Source organism: Athene noctua, chromosome 15 (assembly GCF_965140245.1).
Source record: "Athene noctua chromosome 15, bAthNoc1.hap1.1, whole genome shotgun sequence".
NCBI classification, from domain to species: Eukaryota; Metazoa; Chordata; class Aves; order Strigiformes; family Strigidae; genus Athene; species Athene noctua.
The window spans coordinates 14,810,938-14,826,215 of NC_134051.1; the positions used below are offsets into that span (position 1 = coordinate 14,810,938).

Sequence of the window (15,278 nt, forward strand, 5' to 3'; positions counted from 1 at the left end):
TTAGGAGAAGACCAGCAATCTCTTTAGGCATAATTTGAAAACTTTTTGCCTTTGAGAAACTTTTAATAGTGATTTTGTAACTCATATTTAGTAAATTGCGCAGAGAACAAAGCCAGTTCGTTCACACCAGTTTCTTATCTTTGCAAATGGGCTGATTGATCTGTGCAGGCTTACAGCATAGGAAATTTCCAGTCGGCTGTGGAAGTGCAGGGCTGTTAATCCTTCAGAGTTACTTGAAAGCTTCTCCTACTTTGCCACCTTCACCTGTCCCCAGTTAATGCTTGAGGCTTATAGCAGGGGCCAGGCTCTAGTAACCTCTAATCCCCAAAATTGGGGAGCAGAAAGAACCCACTTCATATTTTACCAGGAGCTTGTGAAGCATAGTGGCAGATTCAGTTAGAGCGATCAAGAAACATTCTGCTCAGCTGGGCTAGGGATGAAAAATTGAGTTTCCTCTCACTGATTCACTATTGCTCCTTAGCTGTGCATAAGTAATGTACAATAGTGAACATGCAACATGCTAGTAGTATAGGAGATAGTTTTCTCTTCCTAGAAAAAAAAATTGCAAGTTTTTGATAAGATTTTCCACCCCAATATTCATAACTTATATGAACAGATTTAACCATTTTCTGAATTTTATACCATCATTTAAAGCATAGCCTCTTGCTTTGAAGTTTCATATCACAGCACTCCACATTTTAAACCATTACATATGCTTATTGACTTCACTGGGAATTATCTGCTGAAGAATTCTGGGGTCAGTTGTAATCATTGTCACAGTCATCCAGATCTCTGCTGGAGCTACTCTGACCCCTAGCATAGTTTCCAGCAATGTTGATTTTAAATGTTACTAATTATAGAGATTCTTTGGTTTCTCTTCAGGGACTATACCACTGTCAGATAAATTCATGATCAGATTAATAATTGCCTGTATTTTATTTTGTTAGAGAGAAATTGTTTCCGTTGTTGCAAATCACAGAATCATCTATGTTGGAAAAGACCTCGAAGATCATCTAGTCCAACCATTAACCTAACAGTGACCGTTCTCAGCTCCACCATATCCCTAATGTACCTCTTTCTGGAGTTTCCCTCTGTCAGTTGCACCCTGTGTCCTCTAAATATATCCATTAACTTTAAATTTTGAACGGTTGCTATCAATATTTGTTCTTTTAATTAGGGACATACTTTGTGATACTTTTGAAATGGTAACTAGGAAAAAAACTCACTTGCTTCCTTCATTCTCACTTGGAAAGACAACAAATATGCAACAAATATGTATTACATGTATAATACCTGTTCAATCTTCTGTTGTTTTGTAGCACCCCTTGCTGCAAAGTGTGTTCAGTAATCATCTTTGCACCCCAGAAAGTATATTGGGGAAACAGACTGGTCCACACAGAACATTTTTGTATGTGTGTTCCTTAGAAACAGCTGTTTTGCAAGTCTATGGAGGGATTCTTAAAGAGGACAAAATGCCACTATCTCTATTCAAGGACGTGTAAGTGACAACTTGCACCTTTACTTACCAGTCCACTGGTGACCACACACCGCAAAAAAAGGGGACCAAGCTGAATCTCCCCAGCAGCTTGGACAGGTAAGTTTTATGTTTTCTTATTTCATGTGAAAGAAGGGAATGAGAAATTATTAATCCATCTCTGTGCATGAAGGAGAATGAAAGTATATGAAGGATCTGTCCAGGTCAAAGTTAAAAGATTTACAAAACCCACAGGGTAATACTAAAGCAAGACTTGCTTCCTCTGCTGCTGTGTGCTGTACATGCCCCAGAAGCTTTTCTTGCATTCTTCCACTGTGGAACCCTACCAGTTTCCCATAGCCTCACGCTTAAGAAAGCTTCTGTTGCTTTTTGTACTCAGTTATAGGTGAAGCTGAGATCTCCTCAGCCCCAACTGTTGGCTGAAAGTCTGAGGTCTTTTTTTACCTTTCAATTGTTTGACACATGACATATTGGTTGACCTGACCTCTTTAGTATATTAGAAAGTTGTCTGCTTATCATGTCCACTAAACCTGGGGCATTTTTTTTCATGCCTGCAAAGCTAAAGCTACGAGTGACATAATGTCATTGCAGCTTTAGTGTGTTAGATAAAAGTGGATAAACTCTGAGGCCCAAGGCTAGGTATTTGTCCATAGTGAAGGAAAATAATTTCCAGTTTTCTAGGAAAGAAGGAAGGATAATGAAAGTATCAGACAGATTCTGCTAATACCACTATTTTCATTTTCCATTTCATTCAGAAAATGTGGTGTGTTTGCTCTACAGTGATGAGAGAATGAAGGCAATTTATGCTCCTGAGAGTAGGGGAACGAGCATGTTTTATTTTAAAGTGTTCAGCAGTCATTAGAAAGTAACATCACTGGTTATCCGGTGCAGGTCTGAATACCCATTTGTAATTACATATATATATTCCTGTGTCCATGCTGCACTATACTCTCATTTTGCTATGACTCACAAAGTGTAAAAGCACTCTTAAGATTAGTGTGAGAATAGACTCACTGTATATCTGAGTAGCAGAATCAATTCATTTCAGCATTAATGCCACCTTCAGGAATACCCACCTTATCTATTTAAAAGAAAACCCTCAAAAGATAGTCCTTATGTGAAAGCATTAATGACAATGATGAATTCTCTTATTCTGATTAGTGCTGCAAGTGGTACTTCATGATGACAGACTGTGAATCCGGGCCAGGGAAAAAGGATTGCTTAAAACCCATTTGAGCATAAGCTGAGCTTCAGGCTTCCGAAGGCTGAAACCCTTTTTGGCATAGAACCTAACTTGGGACAAGAGGTGTTTCTGCTTGCATGCCTTGCCTTCTGTCTTGAAAGAGCAGCTTTTATACGTAATTATGAAGATGATAGTTAGAAAGGTGAAAACAGTGCTATACATCATACTGACACAGAAAAGCCTCATCTTTATTTTGCTTCAACGCAGCTATCTCCTATTCACTTCTACTGCTTCAAAATATGCAAGAAGATAAATTTCTTGTATTTTGCTCTGTTGAAACATGTTTGTCCCATGCTTTGAAGGCTGTTTTTTTATCTGAAGGCTGATGAGCAAGGTACAAAGCATTTCCTTTCTGCAGCAGTTATTTATAAAGCTTTATGCCAGAGTTATGAAGCCTACTAGGAAAAGGAATCTGATAGTGCCACCATCTCAGGCTCACTCAGTCTATCTGGGTGTATGCAGACAGTTTCCCATCCTTCCAGTTTATTACTTTGACTCCAACAGTTATTTTGAAACATGTTATTTTAAATATACGCGTTTTAGTGAAATCAAACGTTGCTCTGTAATTAGGTTGCAGGAGATGTCTGTAGCAGACATGAGAGGTGACACTTCCTAGCAGAAAGATCTGGCAGTGTAATAAACTTCACTTTACAGGAACAGTGTATAGGTGACTGTGTTATGCTGAAAAATAGATTCCTTGATACACATTTGGAAATCACATTTGGTAGAGTTGTTCAGCATTTCCTTCAATTTAACTTTACCACAAAGACATATGCAACAAAGCTATTCCCTGTTCCAAGACTGGAGGCAGAGCCAAAAAGTTTTTTAGTTCTGTCTCTCATCCATGGAAAAAGACCACATATTTTATCTTCCTGTACGTAGCAGCCTTTTTCCCCTCTTGACAAACCTGGCACACTCCTATTTCCTTCTGTCATCAGTAGTGCGGCCCAGAATATGCTTTTACTTTGGCAAAGCAATCTCTTTTTTGTAGGACAAACAGTCTGCCATCAGCTCCTGACTAGTTTCTTAGTATGAAACTGAAGGACTGCAAAAGTGAGTATGATTGGATCAGTAAGAGCTGAGCCTGCAGAGACTCCAGAGGAACAGGGACCAACATTTTAAAAATGCCTTAAAAGATGACATTGTTAACTGCTAGGTGTGTGGTTGGTTTTGTTGGGGTTTTTTTCCATTTTTATGAAGAAACATTTTCTGATAAATGGGGGTGACTGAGCTACTCTCTGGAAGAGATGATCACATGAACTACTATAGAAAAGTATGGAAATATGTAAAGAGAAAGGACATTACCCTTTTTTTTACTAGATAATATTAGCAGAAAGGACATTACCCTTCTTTTACGAGATAATATTAGCATCATGGTGGATTTATTAGGTCTGTAAAATCAGTAAATGTGACACACCACCCCCAAGAAATCACAATTCATTTTTTTCTGGTTTTGCTTCTTAGTTGTTTGGGCCTAACCTTAGTCTATTAATTCCTTCCTCTTTGAAGCTTGCAGAGGCTTACAGTACTTCTGAACTGCAGGCTTTCTGTTCTGCCTGTTCCCTATAGAGATTTTCACAGAAATCTTCTCGAAGGACTTCCTCGTTTTGTTCTTCCTATCCCCACCCTTTGCAGAAAGAAGCAGGTGTCTAGGTTTAAGAAAGTATTAATCTGTTCAGATCAAATAATTACAGTCTTAACACAACCAAAATGGTTTGGCTGTAAAGCTCTTCTATTTTCATTCTCTCTGCTTCATTTTCATTTATTGATTTATTTCTGATGTTACACCTCTTCTAGTTCTCCAGACCACCACAGACTCCCCTAGGAAAATTTTGTAATACCAGAATGTCTTATACAAAAAAACCTAAATAAAATTACCTGTATTTAAAAAAAAAAAAACAAACCAAAACTGTAACAAACCCAAGCTGCAGTCAAATTTTTCCACATTTTCAGTTATACATTATAAAGAAGACTCCAAGTTTTCTATTATTTTTATGAGTGAAAGGGAACAACAGATTCACATTTGTAAGTGAATCCAGATGAGGGGGGCAGCAGAGGGAGAGTAGTGGTGAGGAGACATTTGTCCCTAAGAATCCAAGACCTTGACACTATGGACCCCTAAATTTTACTGAGTACCTTCTTTCTTCCAGGTATTAAAAAATCCAATTTTAAAGAAGTCCTAGTGTGTATGTATGGCTCTTGTTAATAATAAGTCCTCGAGCAGTTTTGGAGGTACAGACAGGTAAATACCCCATCCTGTACACTGAAACTGAAGCTTTTCTCTCTTAAGTTTACCACTATAAGTGCATTTCATCAAATAAACAAAAAGTGGTTTTGAACATCTACCAGGTTTTTATCCCTCTCCTTGTTTGCTGCTTCCCCTACTTGGGCCATATTTCTTGTCTGGTCTTCAAGTCACATATTGAATGTATTAGCCAGGAAAACCCAACGAAAATCTGTTTAGATTGCTAATTTGCATGTTTAAAACGCATTGTTTACCTTTTCAGCACACAGAGAATAGCTGTTTGATCCATATGCTTCACAGTGTCCTTGAGCTCCATTCCCACACGGCTAGAAATTCAGATTGGAGTGATAAAAGTTTTTGAGACTGAGTAGTCAAATATTTAGTAACTTCTTGACAGTCTTACTAGATTTTTTCACCATAGTTCTGCTTTTTACTGCAAGCACTACCTGAAACTGTAAATGCACTAATGCAAATCATAGTATACACTGGTGTATTGCATTTATTGTGACAGATTGTCTTGCAGTGGAACATCTCCCCAGATGAAGCCTAGTTTGAACCTGCCCTATTGAAGCCAGGAGAAAAAGAAATCTCTTGTTATCTCAACATTTGTGCCAACTTGCCTTATTTTACTTTGAATTTTAGGAGCACTCCTGAAACCAAATCACAGTAAACGCTTCAAACTGGAAGTGTCAGCCGTTAAAGTAAACCAGAAAACAAAGAATAGGAATCTAATGAAAACATTTGCTACTGCAGTTAATGATTACAACTGCCTGATGTTAGTAGAGAAGCTAGAGGTGATTTAGAAGCAAAATGGGTTTTGAGTGATGGAAACAGGAAAGGTGGAAATAATCTGGAAACCTAAACACAAATTGACAAATCAATTCAGACAGCTCCACCTAGACACTTGATAACTCTGGTCACCATTTTTTTCTACAAGTTTCCTGGTAAATTTGCCTGGATGTTGTTGTTTACTCCTCTGGGATCCTGGAAGGCAACCCACAACCTGTGAAACCCAGGACTGAATATTGCATCAGAACATTTAACATACGCAATATTTAATACATGAAGTAGCTATTTTATCTGTTAGTAGGAAAGACTATTACATATAGTAGTCTGAGTATGAATTATTGTTTTAGTTGCTATTAAGATCTTCAGATTAATTTCCTGAATACCAGCAATTACTCACTATACCAGAAGCTGAGCCATAAGCTGTTCTGATGCTGTTTGTGCAAAAGCCTTCATTCTCCTTCACATTCCTGCAACTTAATCTATCTGTAACTCCCTTCTTCCTTTTACTTCCATTGTTTAAAGTCTCAAGTAAAGACATTTTTATTTCTTTTTTAGGATTAAGTGTATTCCATTGTTTAAAGTCTCAGGTAAAGACATTTTTATTTCTTTTTTAGGATTAAGTGTACTCTCCCTCTGAAAATCTGCAGGTGGACATAATTTGAACTGATTCTGCTCTGCAGTAACTGCATTATGCTATGTTAAATCCTAAACGTCAGAGTACATGATGATTGCTACATTACAGTCATCGGTAGTATTCTGTGACCAGTTTAGACAGGGGTAGCAGGGCCTTAGAGGGTGTTAAATGGAAGTTAGCTGTGGTAGATGGTGCACTGGTCATTGTGTGGAGGACCACGTCTCCTGAAGGCCAGAAATCTGCAAGGATTCAGCCTGTGAATCTAGGGAGAAAGAGGTGCTGCGTTGTAGTTATCAACATATACAAATCCTTAGGGGAGAGGGGGTTTGAAGACAAAGGAATTCAAGGTGTTAACCCTGCGCAGTGAGCAGCGCACAAGAAGTGTACATTTGTTCTTGACTGGTTTGCAAGTAAAATTTTATATCCTTGTTTAATCAGCTAAAATGCTTATTTGAACAGTGCCAACTCCCTCCCAAGTTCAAGGAGGGCAGAGTTGTGAGTGCCTGTGATCCAGGCCTATAACCTCTGGGTAAGGAACACAACAGCCTTTTCTCTACTGACCTAGCTGTGTTGTTGACTCAGCTTTTAGATAATTCTGGTTTTATAAGTCTTTCTTTTGAGAAATGCGAGTTAAGTTGTATATGTCAAATGTTCAGCGTAAATTTGTTTTTTATGTTTCTATTTGGAATAGATCCAGTTTAGAAGATCCTTTATTGCAACAGAATTAATGCACTGGTAAAGCAGTTCCCTACAAAACAGTTTACAGTAGCTGTCAGCATCAAATGTTTTTTCTAGGCACTACATTCGCCACCTAGCAACCATGCTAGGGTAATCTTGCTGCAAGTCATCCATGTGTGCAGTCCTGTCAGATAAAGGGGCTGTGCTGCGGGATTACCCACCGGTCATTAGTCATTAACAACAAGATATCTTTCTTACAGTGCGAAGTGCCCTACAGATTCCCCAGGGTGAATGCACGAGACTTCAAAACAGCATTGCATTTTACTGTAAAAGAAAACCTATACAGTGTTCTTCATGGTGAGGTCTCCAGTCAGCAGTAATTCCCTGGAAGACAACTTTTGTAGGAAATATTTGAACTTCTTTGTATTTCAGAATTCCAAAACTGGAAGTGCATATTCTTTGAAGCTAATATTAACTGCTGTAAGAAATCACATCACTTTGCTACACGGAAAAGTCTGTTATCCTTTAAATACAATGAAGACATATCTCTTATTGCTGTCTATTCTCTAGGTGCTCTTACACCCTGACTGAATACCTGCTCTCCGTTTTCTGTGTCTCTTGGAGAGTCTCATTTCTACTAGACTTTCCTGTGAAGTTTCTCTGCTATTATTCGTTATTGCAGCTATACTAATAACAGATAGTCTGGATAGCCTAGGCCTTTCCAGAGTTAGTTGTTCCCATGCTAGCAGCTGGCCTATGGCACTGGCTGAGTGCTAGCCAAGACAGCATGCTGTACTGGGGCTTGTAGGATATTGCAAACTGAATAACAGAACATACAGTGAATGGTGCTGCTGGAGAGAGCAGTTATTTATGAATACAGGACCATTCCCTTAATTCCTTGAGGCTTGTGAAGAGTCAAGAACTCTATGGTAAGATTGGCAGGAAAAACAGCAAACAGGCTATCTCAAGGACAAGAAAAATGCTTAAAAGGCTAAAGGAGAATACAGAGCCTGGGATACAGTGCAGGAACTTGTGCCGTTTACCCCAAACATGATAGCCCCTTTCCATTTTACTTGTTGTTGGGGCATCATAACTATGGAAAGACTCTGAATGTAGCTTCAGGTGGGATATAGGATATCAGATATTAAGTGATTCTGGAAACAGTCTTCTGGCATTAGATACACCTTTTTTAACAGAAAAATGAACAATATTTTAAATTATTTAAACATGAAAGGTACTAAGGTGCAATTTACATCTGTGACCAGTTATAACTGCAAACAGCTTTGCTTTATATAGTGTATGGTTTCCCTTGGAGCTTATTTCTTACAGTGCTGTGACCAGTCTGATTATTTGTCTCTCATATTTCCATGTTAAGTAGTAACAGGTTACTTCTGTTTGCTGGACGGTCGATGGGTAGCTAGATAAGCTGCATGTCTACATATATGGCTTAGATTGTATTAACAGCCTAAATTGCTTTTAGTGTTTTATTCATATTACTAGTTGTTACTCAAGTCTGGATAGTATAGGCCTGTATGGCCTATATATAGCCCAGATCCCCTTCAGCCCATTGGTGTTATGTATATGTTTCAAGGATGCATTTAACCCGCCTATGAATCCAGAATAATATAGAAGAAAAAAATAAATAGCAGCTCCCATGGAGTTGGTATTCCAGCCAGGCCTGAAATGCTCTTTCTGTGGTTTCTCTGGTATATGACCAGGTCATGTATGTTCTGATTGTTTAAGGGGACTTTATTTACTAAATACAGATCAACAGCTGTAGCTGAGAGATCTACAATGTGCTCAGATGGCTGATGGGAATGAAATGTAGTGGGTCAAAACACTAGAGTATATGAGTGTGATCTCCAGACGAGCAGATGGTACAGTTCAGAGGGTAGAAAAGCTTAAAAGAAACTGTTGGGGAAATCTATTATACAGCTCTTCACCCATTCAAATGCTATTTAGGTTTATTAGAAACAAACAAACCCAAGAACTGTTTGGAATAGAAATCAATGTATTCCCTAGAGAGACAAGGGAATCCAGTGGTTTTACCATTAGCTTGTGGCAGTTTAGACTCCAACAGCCAGTTCTAAAAAGAATCAAATTGGAAGTGACATGAAAGACTATCACAGACCCAACACAATATTTAGCCCAGGTTTCCAGCTAATTTCAAGACACTTGGAAATCCTCCTAGACACAACTGATATCCTTCTTTTCACAATGCTGGGCAGAAATGTAAACAGTTCATTCTAGAGAGACCTGTTTCTTACTACTGAATTAATGCAAAAAAGCCTTGTAAATGGAAATCTGACATCCAGAGTGTCACCTATTGACATCTATAGTGTAGATGTGCCAAGAACAGAAAGGTGTTTGTTCTGTGATAGGAAGGTGCCAGACAAGGCAGTTACTGTGATGTCCCAGACACCTATGTCTACTGAATCTCTATTTTCTATTACTCTTCTTTATGCTCAGACTCCTCATGATTCCTTATCTTCTGTAGTTACCTACATCGTCTCATCTGTTGTGTTTATGGGGGTTTGGGAGTGCAGCAGTACCAGCCCTAGTCCTGTTAGCAGGCCATATCAAGTCAGGCCATATCAAGGGCTTCCAGGCACTGCTGCTTGCGGTTAGAATCATCCTTAGCTAAAACACACACCTTGCCCAAATCAAAGGCTAATGCAATAGTCACACAGTTTAACTGCCTTGAAGGTTTAAGCAGGACATGTCTGTTCCTCTCTGTCCTGTGAAGCTGGGTATCAACTAGAGGAAGAGAGGGAAGAGAGTGGCAAGTGAGGGAGAACAAGGGCCAGCCTTGCAGATCACCTGACTTGCAGAGGAAGGATCGTTCAGTTGCACTGACAGGAAAGTTAAGTTCTCTGACCTTGTTATATTTTCTCAGAGCTACAATGTTCACTTAACAGCCTTTTCCTGCTTTAAATTCCTAATCCTGATGACTCCTCCTTAATCTTGCAGAAAAATTACACTCATTGCTCTTAAGCAGGGACTGCTGCTCGGTATATACTGTACATATGTATTGCAACGTCTTCTGCATCTCCTGTCACTTTCAGCCATATTCCATTTTATTGCTTAAAATCCAAGGAAATTACATTGCATGTGACACAAGCATGTGGTCTGAAGTAACTTTATAGTAAGAATACCTATGTCACCAGCTTTTCTCTGTGACCTTCAGCACATTTTCCACAACAAATGAATGAAATCAAAGTCTTTCAATATGTTGCTGTAGACCTTAGTAGTATTAGCATGCAAGTCAGTGTTCTGGACATCTTGTTTCTTTTGCATGCTGAATGCTGAATGCAGCAAGAATGGTTGCTCGGTGTTGTAAGACACAGCCTTCCTGCACTGCAGGCTCTGCTGAGAGGCCCGCAGTGACATTTGCAGGTTGGAAGAAGCTGGAATCACAGTCTAGATGAGTCAAGATTCTGTAAACTGTTCTTTGATTCAAAGATGACAAAAAAGCCTCTATATAACTGTTTTGGCTGGTAACTTGTAGCCTATAACAGTTTTAAGTAGTTTGTTCAGAACCTCTGACTTTTCCTTCCATTACTATTATGTGTGTCTAAGCCCTTCACTCTGATTTTTTCCTCTGGCTTCTTTTGTAGAAAGCTCATGATTTGCTTGACCAGTACTGTTCCAAATAATTTCAAAAGATGTTTTAGTTGATGCTAAGTAGTGCTTATCCTAAGTCAAGGATTTTTCAGTTCCCATGCTCTGCCAGCAGGCAGGGGCACAAGAAGCTGGGAGGGAGCACGGCCAGGAGAGCTGACCCGAACTAGCCAAAGGGCTATTCCATACCACAGGGCATCGTGCTCAGTGCAGAAACTGGGGGAGTTGGCTGGGGGGCGGATCGCTGCTGGGGCATCGGTCAGCGGGTGGTGAGCAACTGCATCGTGCATCACTTGTCTTCCTTGGGGTTTATTTCACTCTCCTTATGTTATATTCCTTTTCATTACTATTATTATTATAATTATTATTATATTTTACTTTTAATTATTAAAATGTTCTTATATCAACCCACAAGGTTTCCTTTTTTCTAATTCTCCTCCTCATCCCACTGCAAGTGGGGAGGACTGAGCAAGTGGCTGCATGTTGCTGGCTGAGGTTAAACCACGACAATGAGTCAGTATGTTCTTGCCAAATGCCCCTAGAGAGGGGATTAAAATGCCAGAAAAAAATAATATTGGGTTATTTCCTTCCATTTAAAGAGTTAGCTTGAATACATTTTCAAAATTTCCTTTGTAACCAGGAAGATTGGAAGAGTACATTGAAAATAATGAAAACTGAGATTCTTGTCTTTCCAAGTGCTTGGACTTAAAGAAAAGACTATATATCAGAAAGCTTGAGACAGTAGCAAGAGACCACAATTCTAAATTGAGCTGCTAAATTAAATTTTCCCAAAGATCCTAGTCTTCAATCAAATGTGACTAAGTTCTCCTCAATTTCAGTACCAGGCATTGGTATCTAACTACTACAATGAATTTCAAGGCTCAGTGAATTTCTCTTCAGGATAATATTTTATTAAGTACACTCTTGCACAGGGAATTCAGAAAACCTTTTCTAGCAGTGTCTAAAAACCCTTGAGTTAAGCCTCAGTCAGCTTTAAGATTTTTCTCCTTGGGGAACAAGCCTGTATTAGGAGTTATTGTACAAACTGTCAAAAGCAGAGTTGAGAAAACAACAGAACAGCAAATCAGACTCATACTTAAGCCTTCCTCTGAACTGGATCTGGCAGCAGTATTTACAGGCTGCTCATTCCGTGAAATAAAGTTAATAGTTAACCTCAGGCAGATTTGGGCCTAGACCATAGTTGGAAGATAACCTTTCTGAAGAAAGAAAAGAATTGCAACAAATCAATAGATAGTGCTTCACCCTTTTTGATGATAGGGAGTCAATAGACTAGTCTGATGATAGAGGCCTCGGTCTTTGAAGGTATTTGACCCAAGAGTAGAGTGAATGACTGCAGATGAGGTAGCAGCTCTGTATCACTACTAGGCTAATAAGTGACACGATTGGTTCCATTGCTGATTTGCTTCAGTAAAATTTCCATGGATTGTGACCAAATGTCTCACCCAAATCTATGTAGGGATCTCTTGTCATGGCCTGATAACTTCTAGAAAAGGCAATTAATTTGTTCCTTAGCTGTTCCTTTTCTTTGCAATAGTCCCCATCTCTGCAGACCTGTATGTTCCTGGCAGAAACACTTTTCTTCCAGTGCAGGCTGGTTCTGTTCCCCAGAATAAGCTGACCTTTTTCCTTGCAAACAATTTTGTGTGTGTCAGAAGGGTGAGAAAAGTGGAATCCTTGCCTGCACTATTTTAAAATAAAACAGTGATTGTCACACTTTCAGAAGATTAACAGCAAGACTGTGAAAACTCTTCACATATTTTGGTAGCTGTCAAGATTAAATTTGCTGGTCTTTTTTAAAATGTGTGAATACAGATGGATTTATAGTGGAAATAGCACCTCTTGCTTGACACTAGCCGTGTAAGCAGGGCTTGGTGCAGTTCCTGCATTTGTGCCTAGCAGCCATGCAGCATTACGTTGCTGCCACAGAACATTAACAGTTCACACTCATGCTCAGGCTGTGTTAAAACCAAACACTTCTACTCACTTATTCTAAGCTAGTAGTGCAGTGGACTGAGTTGAGCCAGGCACATCCTGTGCACACACTAAAAACTGGCAGAGCAGTGAGTTTTGGCACCAGCTAGACCATACTTGGACTTTGCATTCAAGGTCCCTTTTCCATGTGCCTCAGCATGCAGTTCTACCATAATTAGTCAACCCTAAAATTAGACAGAATCCTGGTTTTGCAGCCAAATCGATGACTTCAAACCCATGGATGGGATTTTTTTTTTTTAGAATCCCCTTTCCTATTGTAGCAGATGACTATTGATTATGTATGTAGTTTTAAGGACTTGAATTTTTTCTTCTCCTTGCCTCCAATCCTATCCTTTTGCTTCATCAAAACCGAATTTACATTTGTATTCTGATTACGTAATACATAGCCTAGTAAAAATAACCACCACCACCTGTCTCTGTCTACATAGCAGCAGCCAGTGGCAGAGACTGTGGCCCACACTCCTATATTAGCTAATTTACTGTACTAAAAAGGCAAATCAGTAAGTGAAAGTCATGTGAGGGTCTTCCAGTGAAGACCACATCTAAAGTTAGCTAGTATAAACCTGTTGGCTTGTTTGGTTTTTTTTTCCATTTCCTTAGCTAGAATGTTTGCTATGACTTTATGAAGCTAAGGCAATGGTACTCATGCTTTAAACAGTAGAAAAGATTCAAAGCTTGCTTAAGGGTAGTGGGTTTTCTACTCACTCAGTTGTTCACCTTCCACTCTGGTGCACCCAGAAACTTTTGAGCAATTCACCTGCTTAAGACTTTCATGACATGAGAAGTAAAGATGGCAGAAGACATATTTATGGTGTGAAGCAGAGAGAGTCACACATTAGATTTACCTAGTTTCTGAGCTTGTGACTTCTGGTCTGGAAGCCGCTTACGCACACTAACACAGGCACGCTGACAGGGCAGCACAGTCAGAACTGGCTGGGAGCCCCGGAGCCTGAGAAGAGCTGGTGTACCCTTGCCTGCACCTGGCTGCAGAGCAGTGCCCAGGGCTCATGGGGACCTGGAGGAATGCTCGGTGCTTGGGGGCACAAGTGTCTTGTGAGACTGCTGTGTTGGAGATAATATGTAGCTTCACCACATGTTGTATGCTTCCCTAAGTGCTGCCACTTCTGTTTCATGCTGGAAGGCAGGAGGGAAATAAAGTGAGGATCATAGATTATATGATTATATGTTATTACAGCTTGCAAAGCCATAAAATAGATGATACACAGTTCCAATGATAATATAATATATATACAGTGATAATTATTATTTATATTTCTTTATAGCACATTTATCAAATGGTGGAATTGAGCTCTTTTTGATGCAATTGAGCTCTTTTGTAGAAGTCTTAATCCTGCTCTGTTCCACTCTTTTCAGGGCAGACTAAACATATTCCTGTGCTAAATGTGTTTTTTTGCCCTTTTAGTTTCCCAGTAAGTTCAGAAGTGACTTAATCATGCCAGTGAACCTAAGCAGTCTTCATTCTGCGTAGATTCCCCCTCCCCCCAGTGTTTGCTTTGTCTTTCCCTTTTAAAATGCAGAGAAGAGCCTATAAAAAAAGAGAAAGAGTTGTAATTAGCACACCAAATTACTAGATAAACTTAACAGCTGAATCAGAGATCAAGAACTTGGTACCTTAAGTCCATCTTGTCTCAGCTTTTTTGGTTGTTGCTGAATCAGCTTAGGACACAGTTTTAAAACTGGATCAGCAGACCTATTATTATAAATGGAAACTTTTGTCAGACTCCTCAGCTGAGGGCTCCCCACAAAGATCCCATCTCTTCTGGAAAGTACCTTGCGTGATACCTCCGTTTTCTCCTGTTGATGTGTTCCTTATGAACAGTTTACTGTGTGAGCTAAAGGAATCACATGAACCATACCAATGCAAGATTACTACACATATGCAATGAGTGAACCAAGGGCAAAGAATCAGTGCAGAGAGACTGCGGAGAGGCAATAACACAACGTCAAACAGTGAAGGTGTGGAAACACTGCTGCAGTATTATGTTGTTTGAAGTAGCTTCATAGTTTGCTGACGTCTGTTATTTGTTGTCTTAGGGGAAGGCCATGTGCATTCCCTGCCGTATGGACTGACTGCCAGACCAAGATTTCATTGAGAGAGCTCATAAACTCTAATCCTGCAAAGATCTTGCCCTGTTATTGAGAATGTGATCGATACGGATAAAATATCTAGCCCTCAGCCACATTATGTATATACCTGCAGCTGCAGATGAGTAACTATCTATCTGACAAATTAATTGGCCTAAAAGACAAAAATATTTAAGTACTGTTGAAAATTCTATTATATAGAATGAATAAAAATAGCTTACCCTTGTTTGAATGGCAAAGTCAAGGAATGCCTGCTAGGCTAGATTAGGAACTTCCCAGTCTTTGCACAAGATGATTCCATTCTTTTGAGTGAATATTAGAACTGATGCATTGACAGAAATTGTATCAGCTGTCCACTACCTATTTTTTGAAAATATTTATATTCAAAACTATACTTAGCATTTGAAGAGTTTTGCCAGCATTGCTTTGGAAAGTTGTGGTTTCAGCATTGGTA

General features: G+C 39.3%; 1 protein-coding gene across 1 annotated transcript in view; it reads left to right on the forward strand.

Moving 5' to 3' along the window:
* The first annotated feature begins 1,543 nt into the window (after positions 1 to 1,543).
* The window catches only part of LITAF (lipopolysaccharide induced TNF factor), an 85,382-nt gene continuing 71,647 nt past the window's right edge, over positions 1,544 to 15,278 (forward strand). Inside the window, exon 1 of the mRNA XM_074919718.1 lies at positions 1,544 to 1,594. The gene's annotated coding sequence lies outside the window, so the exon portion shown is untranslated. The remainder of the gene's footprint in view (positions 1,595 to 15,278) is intronic.